This window comes from Cyprinus carpio, chromosome A13 (assembly GCF_018340385.1).
Source record: "Cyprinus carpio isolate SPL01 chromosome A13, ASM1834038v1, whole genome shotgun sequence".
NCBI classification, from domain to species: Eukaryota; Metazoa; Chordata; class Actinopteri; order Cypriniformes; family Cyprinidae; genus Cyprinus; species Cyprinus carpio.
Genome location: NC_056584.1, coordinates 29208005 through 29219430, shown reverse-complemented (window position 1 = coordinate 29219430; position 11426 = coordinate 29208005). Strand labels below are relative to the sequence as shown.

The window sequence follows — 11426 nt, the reverse complement described above, 5'->3', positions numbered from 1 at the left end:
TCAGGGATCAGTCCTGATTCCATTTACTGAGATGACATACCCCGTAAGGAGTCTATGGAGACTCCTCTGTTCGTTGGTGCATCCCAACACACAACACCTGTAATGCCTCTTTGGCAATGACATTGTATCTCCAGCAGCTACAGTAAGAAAACAGTAATGGTGGACTGCTGCTCTCACTCAGGGATGTGTATATGCTAATAGGACAGACAGCGTCACAAATGGCTGGGACCTTTTCCCTAAAACGACATGTATGTAGGGAGAAATCTGTAAGTTGGAGAGACTGTTTGATTTATTGGGATTATAAAAAAAAGTGTAGTGAGTGGGTGGATTTATACCATTATAGGCTGGTTGTTTTCACACACTGTGGCCACCCAACTGTGTTCAAACACCTTGTAAAAGTGATTTTTGCATAATAGGTCACCTTAATATATACCTGTCCATAGTCTTGCTTTCTGGACCAGAAAGGGAACATTACCTCCCCTTTGGGTGGAGAAGTACATGGGAGGATGTCTGTCACAGTCATACAGCCGTGAGGAGTCAGCGGCATAGCTTGGGACTCACTATGAACCAAATGAAGATCGTAGTACTCTGCCGGGACTCCAGTCGGACCTGCTACCTCCACCTGCAAAAGAGGACATAAAGAGCCAGGAGAAAAGTAGCACCGAGGCAAGATGCTAGACAAGACTGACTTCAGAGTTTACAATGGTTGCTTGAGCTGAACTGCAGCACCCAGGTGATTGCCTGAGACAAGACTTCTAAGAGGGGTGGTGTGGGGCCAAACAGGATTTGGAAAAGCCCTAATGATGGATGGTGACTGATAACGGTACAAGACGAGGGGCAGTTCAGACAGGGAGAGGCACCAACCAGGATCCCCCATCTTACTGCTGGGATCTTGCTTTTAAAGGGTTCTTGATGGTGAAGTGCCTAGGCTTCCCACAGTAGAGACACAAACCCTGAGCAAGGTGATCTTGTTTTTCCTGGGCCATGAGGTGGAGACATTCGGACCGCATGGGCTCAGCTGGAGGAGGTGAGAGAGCACATGGACACTGGCACAGGCAAAGGACCAACCCTCCACACAAAGAACCAGATCCACCAGGGTATCCAGGTCATCTCATGATGGTTGTCTTTATCTATCGAATATGGAATGCAGAGACCCCTCAATCAAGTCACGGGAGGCAATTAAGTTTTTGGACTGGATAGAAAAGTTCATGATGGAGCAGCCTCCCTGTGACAGCCGCGCCAATCGAGAAGTTGGCTCATCTCCCCGGGCAGACCATTCGAACAGCTTGATCATCTCACCTCAAAATGTACACTGCTCTGGTGTGGAGGACTGTCTGTTTCACACTGCCTCAAAGGCAGGAGTGTCTGCTGGTCAGCCTCATTTACAGACCCCATCAGCAAGCCTTGATACAATTTTATGGTATTTGTTTTATCAAGATTATCATACAGATTTACCATTTTCATTAAACTTGCCATTCCACATATTAGTCATTTCAAAGGGATCTATGACAAATGTGTTTCCTGCATAACCCTTTGCAAAACAAGCTAAGTATGCATTGATAATCTGCAAACAGCATTATAAAAGGTTTACACAGTTATAATCAGTGATGTACATGTATCTTAAACAAATGAATAATTAAATACATCTCTGTCAACAACCCTCCCCCTGGGGGCCAACTTCCCTCAAAAACAGCCAGCAACAACAACAAACAACCAATAATACCATACAATGAAAAATAAATGTGGTACATGTGTATTCTGTTTGCTTCTTTGGTGAACATTGTCTTTGTCTGACAAACTGCACAGTGAAAATAGTAATTTCAGTTTATTGGTACTACAACAGTAGAAGTGCAGGAACACATGAATAGAGATTCATGGAATTACACACTTTTTTTTGTCCACAGACATGCCTGGCCAGTACAACCTTTTGTTCACAGCATCCAAAGTTTTGTGAATGCCACAGTGTGCTCCTATTGGACTACTATTTGATTCTATAAAGATTTCAAGATTTAAAGCCTTCTCTGTAGTGAAGATGACTTTGTGTAAGGAGGAAAGAAGGTGCTCTGGCCAAAGCAAAACTTCCTTTAAAAGCATCAAGTTGGTCACTAAGAGTACTGTAAAAACTAATAAATTGAGGTGTATAATATATACTCACTTTTAATTATGACGTTTTTAGCTGCTCTTCAAAAAACACATATTGGCATTCCTCAAAAGACCCTCAGGTAACTTTCTGGACTGTTTTAATGCAAAAACAATATGCCAACCTCACACTACGAAGCCAAAAAGACACAGAGTAGGTCATTATTACACTTAATTGAAACAATGCTGATGTATTTAAGAAATCACTTTAGCCCATTGGTTATTGGATTATTTCAATTCTGACATTAAGAGTATTTTAAATGGTCCAACCTTAGTTTAGTATTTTAATTTCATTTGAATGGCAACATTACAGCAGAGGGAAGGAGGAGCCCAATGGGGTTGAAGGGGTGGAGGGCTGAGGCGCAGCTGGAGGCCCAGAAGTCCTCAGCAATACTAGGGTGATGACTGACTAAGGTGAAGTCCCAGCAGTTTATTGGAGCCAGCAGTGAAGATGGTGACAACAGGGTGGGCAGAACATTGATACTGAAAATAGTTATATTTATTATCTCTATTTTATTTTAATTGATTCATGTGATAAGTCCCGCCTTTTGTGTTCATGCGCATTCCGTGTTCGTGAATCAGTCCGTATGAACAGTATGGCATTAATGGTAAGACTCATTTAAAAAAGTAAACAACTCGCACTCTTGGATATAAAATCACTTTGCTATATCAAAATAAGAAATAAATGGCATGAAAACATGATCTGTGGTTTTTAGTGAGTAATCAGCTTGGTGAAATTTGAAGTAAATCTCTGTGTCTGTGACCATTATCTACCGAGCTTTGATGACTGATGAACTTAATTCAAAAATAATTAAAAGTTAACATTAAAAAAAAACAATAAAATAGAACAACTTAACAAAAAAACACAAATAAAAAAAATTTTAAAAACTATTTTACAAACAAATTTCAAAAAAACTTAAAATGCTTAAATCACTAACTTGATGAGAGTCATACTTGGCTTTAATAAACAGAATAGTATATAAACAGATTACATTGTTAATGTAAAATAGAACTTTTTTTTTTCGTTCTATTCCAGAAAACAAGTTGTGAGACATGCCCAAGTATACACCTGCTCCGAAGTAGGTTATGTTTCAAGTTTAGTTACTTCAGCGCACATGTGAAAATCTGAATGGCAAATCCTACTTATTCTATAGAACTGACTCTTGGGTTAAACCCCTTTTCAAAGAGGAAGGATGGAAACTTGTAGCTAGTAAAAGAGTATTACAATCAGTTTCCTTAAAGTGTTTATCAAATTTCCTGTCGATAAATGTCAATCTCAAGAGTAATGACTGTCTCGGAGACAGTGTTGGTCTCAGGGACCGTGCCAATCCCAGGCGCAAAGTCAGTCTCAGAGACCAACCCATTCTCACTGCCAAGGCGTCAAAAACTGAAGCATGGTCAAGTGCCTTCCGCGTCACAGTTGCGACGCTGAAGTTACCCCTAGGCGTCACTATTTCGACGATCAGGGAACTCCATTGATTTTAACTGCGTGCCTTATGCGTCAGAAAAAGATGCATAAAGCAAATGAGCCTAGAATAATAGCCTAAACGTCCTCGCAGTTTTCTAAAGCTCTGGTAAGGAATAAATATCAAATTGATTAGTTTTCCTAGGTCAGTTTTTATGCATAAATGTAATTTTTGTCTAATAAATCCCCTATTTCATATTTTCTGTAAAGACTTTTATCTGGTTATATAGGCTACCTTCAGCCACTCCTAAACTTTCAAATCCACAGCACGTGTGTTTATATATTATAAACCTTTGCGTTTTTATGATACATAATTAAATTATTGTGTAGACCAACTGTGTATTCTCTCTCTCTCTGTGTGTGTGTGTGTGTGTGTGTGTGTGTGTGTGTGTATATATGAAATATTAAAACAATGAAACGATTTATTTATTTATTTATTTTTTATTTGTAGTTTGGAGATGCCCAGTTACACTTATGTCGTTAATTATTTTATTTGTACATGCGTAATGTATTATTATTATTATTATTATTATTATTATTACTGCTATTTGCACTTTAGGCCTGTTTTTTTTTACATCTGATGCCAGGGACATTAATAAATTAATAATCAGCTCATTAATGTTGTCTGTAAAATATTATCAGATTAACGTGCTTTTACAGCTGTGGTTCTTATGTTGGCCAATCAAAAAAATACCAAGAAACTCATACAGACAATAAAAAGGATATTTTTATGGAGTAAAATTATAATTGTTGGTTTATAATTAAGAAATTTAAAATACTGTATTACAACAATAAATAAATAAATAAAATAAAGAAATAATCCCTAATTCATCAGTTCAAAAAAAATATATAAAATTTTGGAAGATATAGGAAAGATGAGGTGATTTTAAATAGATTATCATTTGGGCACGCAGGACTAAATGCATCACTATACCAAATAGGTAAACATATTGCAGGACCGTTTAACATGTAATAAATAATTAAAATGATAAAGAACTTAAAAGGTAAGGATAAAGAAAAAAATAAGATAAATTGGATGTTCGGAATAAATAAATAAATAAATAAATAAATAAATAAATAAATAAATAAATAAATAAAGCAAAGGAATAAAGGAATACACAAGCTTGGGAGCTGAACACGGGTGAACTCGAAATAAAATTACCAATAAAATAAAATATTAATAGACACGGGACGGGACGGTACTAACTTTGCTATCATACATGTATGAATATAAACAGTTGGCGGCGTTATGTGGTGCGGAATACGCCGAAAATTCCGAAGAAGAAGATAAAGCAAACCACCCCCCCCCCCACCACTCTAGCATCCCGCGCCATCCACTGCTATATCTCGTCCTTTGACACGGTAAATTATGGGACAAAGAATACATCATTTAGATAAAGAATGTCAGACTCTGGTTTCACTGAACTTGTGCATTAAGTTCAAACGTATATTTTTTCTTAAAAATATTTAATTATATTAGATAACCTAATATATATACAATCAATGGTAAGTTATATGTGAACATTAAATAATCTTATTTTTTGCAGTATCTTTCTTTGTTTTTCCATAGGCTATATAACGAACCCAAAAGCACTTTTAAGAGCTTATCTATCTTTCATCTATCTATCTATCTATCTACACTATCTATCTATCTATCTATCTATCTATCTATCTACACTATCTATCTATCTACACTATCTATCTATCTATCTACACTATATATATCTATCTATCTATCTATCTACACTATCTATCTATCTATCTATCTACACTATCTATCTACACTATCTATCTATCTATCTATCTATCTACACTATCTATCTATCTACACTATCTATCTATCTATCTATCTACACTATCTATCTATCTATCTATCTACACTATCTATCTATCTACACTATCTATCTATCTATCTATCTATCTATCTACACTATCTATCTATCTATCTATCTATCTATCTACACTATCTATCTATCTACACTATCTATCAATCTATCTATCTACACTATCTATCTATCTACACTATCTATCTATCTATCTATCTACACTATCTATCTATCTATCTATCTATCTACACTATCTATCTATCTACACTATCTATCTATCTATCTACACTATCTATCTATCTATCTATCTACACTATCTATCTATCTATCTATCTACACTATCTATCTATCTATCTATCTACACTATCTATCTATCTATCTATCTACACTATCTATCTATCTATCTATCTACACTATCTATCTATCTACACTATCTATCTACTCTATCTATCTATCTACACTATCTATCTATCTACACTATCTATCTATCTACACTATCTATCTATCTACACTATCTATCTATCTACACCTATCTATCTATCTATCTATCTATCTATCTACACTATCTATCTATCTATCTACACTATCTATCTATCTATCTATCTATCTCGTCTGTCTGTCTCTGTTTTGATCTGTGTATTCGTCTATCTGTTGAGTGTCTGTATACATTCACATGATGGACTTGGAGTTTGAAGAAGAGCTGAGAAATACTGATGAGCTCCTTGAAAACTTACAAGCTCGAGAGGTAAAATAAAGTCATCATACAGTACATACATTGAGTTCAATATATTTTCCTGTTGGTTTAATATTATTAAGTCACAATCAATATTAATTTTGCCATTACTGTTAATGTATCGGTCAGTAGTAAGCAGTTTTTACCCTAACAAGACATTAAGTTATATTTCTTGAATTACTGGCTGGTCATTTTTATGCACTTAGGGAAGACTGGGCAAAAGCAATGTGCACCCTCTACCCTCACCCCCTACTGTTCAGTGGAGAAAGAGGGACAGCCAAGGGGAAATACTTTACAAATATCCAAGAGCCAAAAGGGCAGCAAATGTAGAAAGCAAGTATAATGTACTTACTAATGTACTTACTGTAAACGCAAATCTCTCTCTCTCTCCCACTCTCTCTCTCTCTCTCTCTCTCTCTCTCTATATATATATATATATATACAGTATATGTTTGCTATGCAGTATTTAAAATGTCAAATTGTGCTTCTGTTTTGTAAATAGGACTAAAAAGAGACCACACCAATATTTCAGGTAATGTTTACATAAAAATTATGTTGTGTATATGTGTATTTCTTTTGTGTTTATTTCCTTCTTACATTTGTTCTGGCAGGTCCATTTGTTATGGAAGATGACTTGAATGGTGGCCCTGCAAATGCCTCTGAAACAGCTGGTATACACTGAAAAAATATTGCTTTATGATTTATATTTAATAGACTTTTTTTTATATAAATCTGAATATTTTCATCATTAGACTTTTAAGTGCATGCACAGGTATATACTGCTCACATGTAAATCTTGACTTTAAAAAAAATATGTTTATGTTTATGAATTTAACTTAGATACTATTCTTGAAGAGCTAAAGAGGCTGTTGGACACTAAGGAAGATGATGCAAATGTTGTCCCAATTCAAGATCATCAACCTCGGTCTATATCTAATGACTGGGCCATTAGAACTGAAATGAGGGCGGAGAGATGGAAAGAAGCTAGATCTTCTCTTGTGGAGAACATTTTGAAAGGAGAAATACCTACCCATATTTGTGATTGCAGTAACGGGACAGTCCTTGTTTCTTCAGGCAGGCCCAGGACCCTGATCACTATGAATGGAAAGGAAGATTTTTGCATACATTTTTTTTTCTAATATGTATTACCATTTTCTTAATGTCTTATAATTTCATGTAGCTTGTTTTCCTCCTTTAGGCCGTTACAACCTTAGCATGCCTCACTTGTCCTGTGCTTCGTGTGGATATTCACAAGAGGCGTCTTTGCCAGAACTTCAAAAGAGTGGTTACTGGCCTGGTAACATTCCTGCAAGAGCACTGTTCACAACAGATGTGCTTGTCTCATTTCAAGAGATGAAAATGGCATCACCAGGGATGTCTTTTCAAGCATTTGTTAAAATGCTTGATGAGAAAACAATTCTCTTTGGTAGAGTAAGTATTTTGTTTTGTTTTTAATTATTATTTTTTTTTTTCATCATTAACCATTGCCAAGTAAAATTACTATTTTCTTTGGACGTAGTAGAAACCTTTGCATGTATAGATTTAACTACTAAGATATTTAATGTACTGAGATTTTAATACATTATGATTCTCAATTTAGCTTTATAACCAAAACAATTAATTCATTTTCAATGTGAAAATGATTGCTTTTCTGTAGACTGTGCTAACTTTATATGAAATGTTAAACAGACTATCCTTTATGACTATCCCTTTTGAGTCTTTGGAGATTAATTTAAAAGAATATGAGTACTTTCAGTACTACATATAATAAAACATATCACCCAGTAAAACACCGGTATTACCTGTTCTTAATTTCAGAGTGGAAAAATATCGGCCAATGCCTTCAGCTGCAGTTTCAATGAATGGGTTGCAGCAAGATATGCAGTGGAAAAGATGTTTCAGGAGGATTTTACTTGTCCAGCATGCACTCCGGACATGTTAGCTGTATCTGTTGATGGCAATCGCAAACACTATCGCTTTAAAAACAAAGCAAGGTACTTATCTGTTTGTAAATTAAAGTGATTTTCTTCATTTTGAATGATGTGTTAATATAACTTCCGAATGTTTTCCTCATTAGCACAGAGAAAAGGGGATTACTTGACCAACTTTTTATACAGAGTGATGTGGAGGTGTCTGAATTTGTGGACTATGTCCGCAAAAACAGTGATCACGTAAGTATTATGATTGGCAAATATTACTGTTTAACTTGATTTCACAGCTTTTCGCAAATAATTTTACACATTTCTTGAAGTAAAATGTTTTTCTTAGAAAAAAATTAAACAGACCCAGAAGATATCGATATGATGCCCTCTGACAACATATGTTTTACATTATGACTACTTAAGATGTTTGTGTTCATTGTTTTGAAATTAGCTAGGATTGAAGCATTTGGAGATTGTGTAGTTTAAGAACATAATATAACAGTTAACAGTTAATATGTACAACACATGGTGGGATAGATTTGGTTGTTTGAAGCATTAATACTTTTTTGAGAAATCTATAAACTTATCTTAATGTTCTGTAAATATTTAATCTTTTTTGTTGATCAGGTGTTTAGTTCTGTCACATTTAGAGTGGTCTACAGTATTTAGCAGTGTATCTTTTGAGCTTTTAAAAAATGTATATAATTTATATGATCTAGGTGTCGGGAAGAGGATTATGTGGTGCATCACACTGGACAGCAGCAAAAGAACTGGCCAAGAAATCAAGCAGCAAACTGGATGAGGAGGGATTAGAGATTGCTGTCTGTCGCCATGGCGTTCTCCTTATGGCCTTGAATATGTTTCGAGGGGAAATTTTTGCTTACCCCCTTTTTCTGCAGAAAAAATAATACTTCCCATATCTCCAGCGTATTTCTAAGCACTTCCCCGAGCTGCAGTCTTTACTGGACATGCATCCTTTTCTGTCAGTGATGCATGCCAAAGCACACTCTTGGAAATGTGAGGTACATTACCATGTGTTTTAAGTATGTTATTCTAAGAAATAATATAAAATATACATAAAAAATTTGAGTGCATTGTTTTTGTCGGATTTGAAAACTTGTTAGGTCAAGTATAGTGGGGCCTACCAGGAAGGAGCTGGGTCAACTATTGGTGAGGAAGTGGAGCAGGTGAACAGCTTCCTATCTAGAATTGCTGTTACAAGCAAATACATGTCAAAATCAGGTATGTTGAATAAGGTATGATTTTATGCAGAATGCCTTTTGTTATATACACATGTCTCATTACATTTTCTACTATTTCTGTTATAGGCCGAGCAGACATGATTACAATGCAAGCCATGTTGAATAATAAGAAGAATATCAACAATTTACAACAATCTTTTAACAAACATATAAATAAATAAATAACTTATCAGTCAAATATTGCAGTTGGGATTTGTAGGTTTTACTAATTGATACCTATCTATTAGTGCTTTAAGCAATTAAAAAAAAAAAAATACTGTTGAAAGTGGATCAGTCTGAGCACCACAGCACTCTTGAAGCCAAAAAGCAGTAGGGGACGGGTACACTCTTGATGGAGATGAGAAAGAGGGAGATTTGAAGAAAGACTGTTGGAAGAGAGATGGCTGACAGACATTACAAAAGAAGGGAATATCACTGGAAAAAGAGCACTGAAGGGAGGGCTGTGTTTGTTTGGGTTAATTTTATATATCCACAGTTTCTCAGAAATTATTTGATGCACTTTTGAATGCTGGACATTTTAAATTTGACTTTTTATTTTGTAGACTCAGAAGGCTCTGCAAATGCAGCAACACAGCTTGGAAGCACTTGAAGACAGAGCTTTCCACGGCAGGAAGATTGGGTTCAATCAGTGGGTTTCAGAGGGGCAGAAGTGTAGTATTTTGATTTGCTTTGGAATTCTTCATATCACACGCTTTTGCATTTTCTTGTGTAGAAAGTGACCGACATGGGAGTGGTGATATGAGAAGGCTTCAAGAGGAAATAGAAGGTCTAACAGTCAGCATCAAAAGGCGTACACACATCAAGAGGCCTACCACATTGTCAGCAACAAGCGGCGCCACAAACAGGTGAAACACAAACATTGGGAATTTACCATGTTGTTTTTTACTATATATCATTAGATGTTAATTGAATATGCATTTTTTAGTAGCTAAAAGAGTGCTGTAATTCAGATAGCAACAAGCGGCGCCATTCTTTGCGCCTCAGAAGGAGTGAAGAGAAAAAGAAGCTAGTTGCTGCAGTGGAAGAGTACAACAGCATAGCAGATCCATCCCAGAAGCTTGGCTAGTTTGAAGCACTGTCTTCACAGCTGAAAACGTTTTCGTTGGCCGTGGACAAATTCCCTATCAGTACTGGTATGTTCTATATAACAGGGCAATTCAATTATGTTTTCCAGAGGTCCACCACCATCATTATTCAATTTCCAACCCTAATTAAACACACTGCCTGTATGAATCAAGCATCCTGAAGAATACTTGACCAGGAACAAGAATTGAAAAGGTCATATTCCCATATTCTATAAGACAAGTCTAGGACGCTGATTTTGTCATGGAGCAGGCACTGCATATAATGACTTTTTTGTTTTGGTCAACACAACATCGGCTCCATTTCTCATCTCTCTCGAGAACGGTTCGCTATGCACCCTTCTATGCGCGAGCGGAACGGGTCACGCATGAAATGTGACAAAAGGGCGCAAGGTGGAGTACACAACAAGAGACGCGCGGAGCAATTATCGCTCTCGACTAAAAACGATGCGCCGAGCTAATGAGATACCGCCATTCGTCGAGTAACGGCAAAGTCAGGCCCATCGCACGAAGTAGGACAATATAAGCATCACGAGGGAACCGGGTACGCGCCGCCGTAACGCACGGAAGGTCCCGACCTAAGCGGCTCGAGTGACAGACCACAGGACTTAAAAGACTGGGCGCCGCGGTATCGGAAGATCACCCACCCACGCGCGAGGCCGGGAAGAGAGGGCGCCGCGGCGTATCGGCCACACGATTGCCCGACACCCACGGGGCCAGCGCCGGGTCCAGGCAGGACGATCGCTGCCGCACCCCAACGCACGGACGGCCGCGAGCCGCGCGAGCCGCGCCTCGCCGAGGGCTCAGATCCGTCGGCCTAGAATCCATCCCCAAAATAAGCGACATAGCTGTCAACATTGAACATTGAAAATAAGGGAGATATACCGGAATCCATCCCCAAAATAAGGGATTTTTTTTTTTTTTTACACGATTCTTACCCACAAACTTTAAAAAAGCACTAATCATTAACAGTCTAAAGAGTTTATAACTACACAAT

General features: G+C 37.0%; 1 long non-coding RNA gene across 1 annotated transcript; it reads left to right on the top strand.

Moving 5' to 3' along the window:
- Nucleotides 1-6665: 6665 nt before the first annotated feature.
- On the top strand, nt 6666-9465 carry LOC109070964. The gene is made up of 8 exons (XR_006161593.1): nt 6666-6695; nt 6775-6834; nt 7004-7594; nt 7982-8157; nt 8241-8334; nt 8805-9107; nt 9210-9327; nt 9414-9465. It is a non-coding gene; the product is annotated as an uncharacterized LOC109070964 (long non-coding RNA).
- The last annotated feature ends 1961 nt before the right edge of the window (nt 9466-11426 follow it).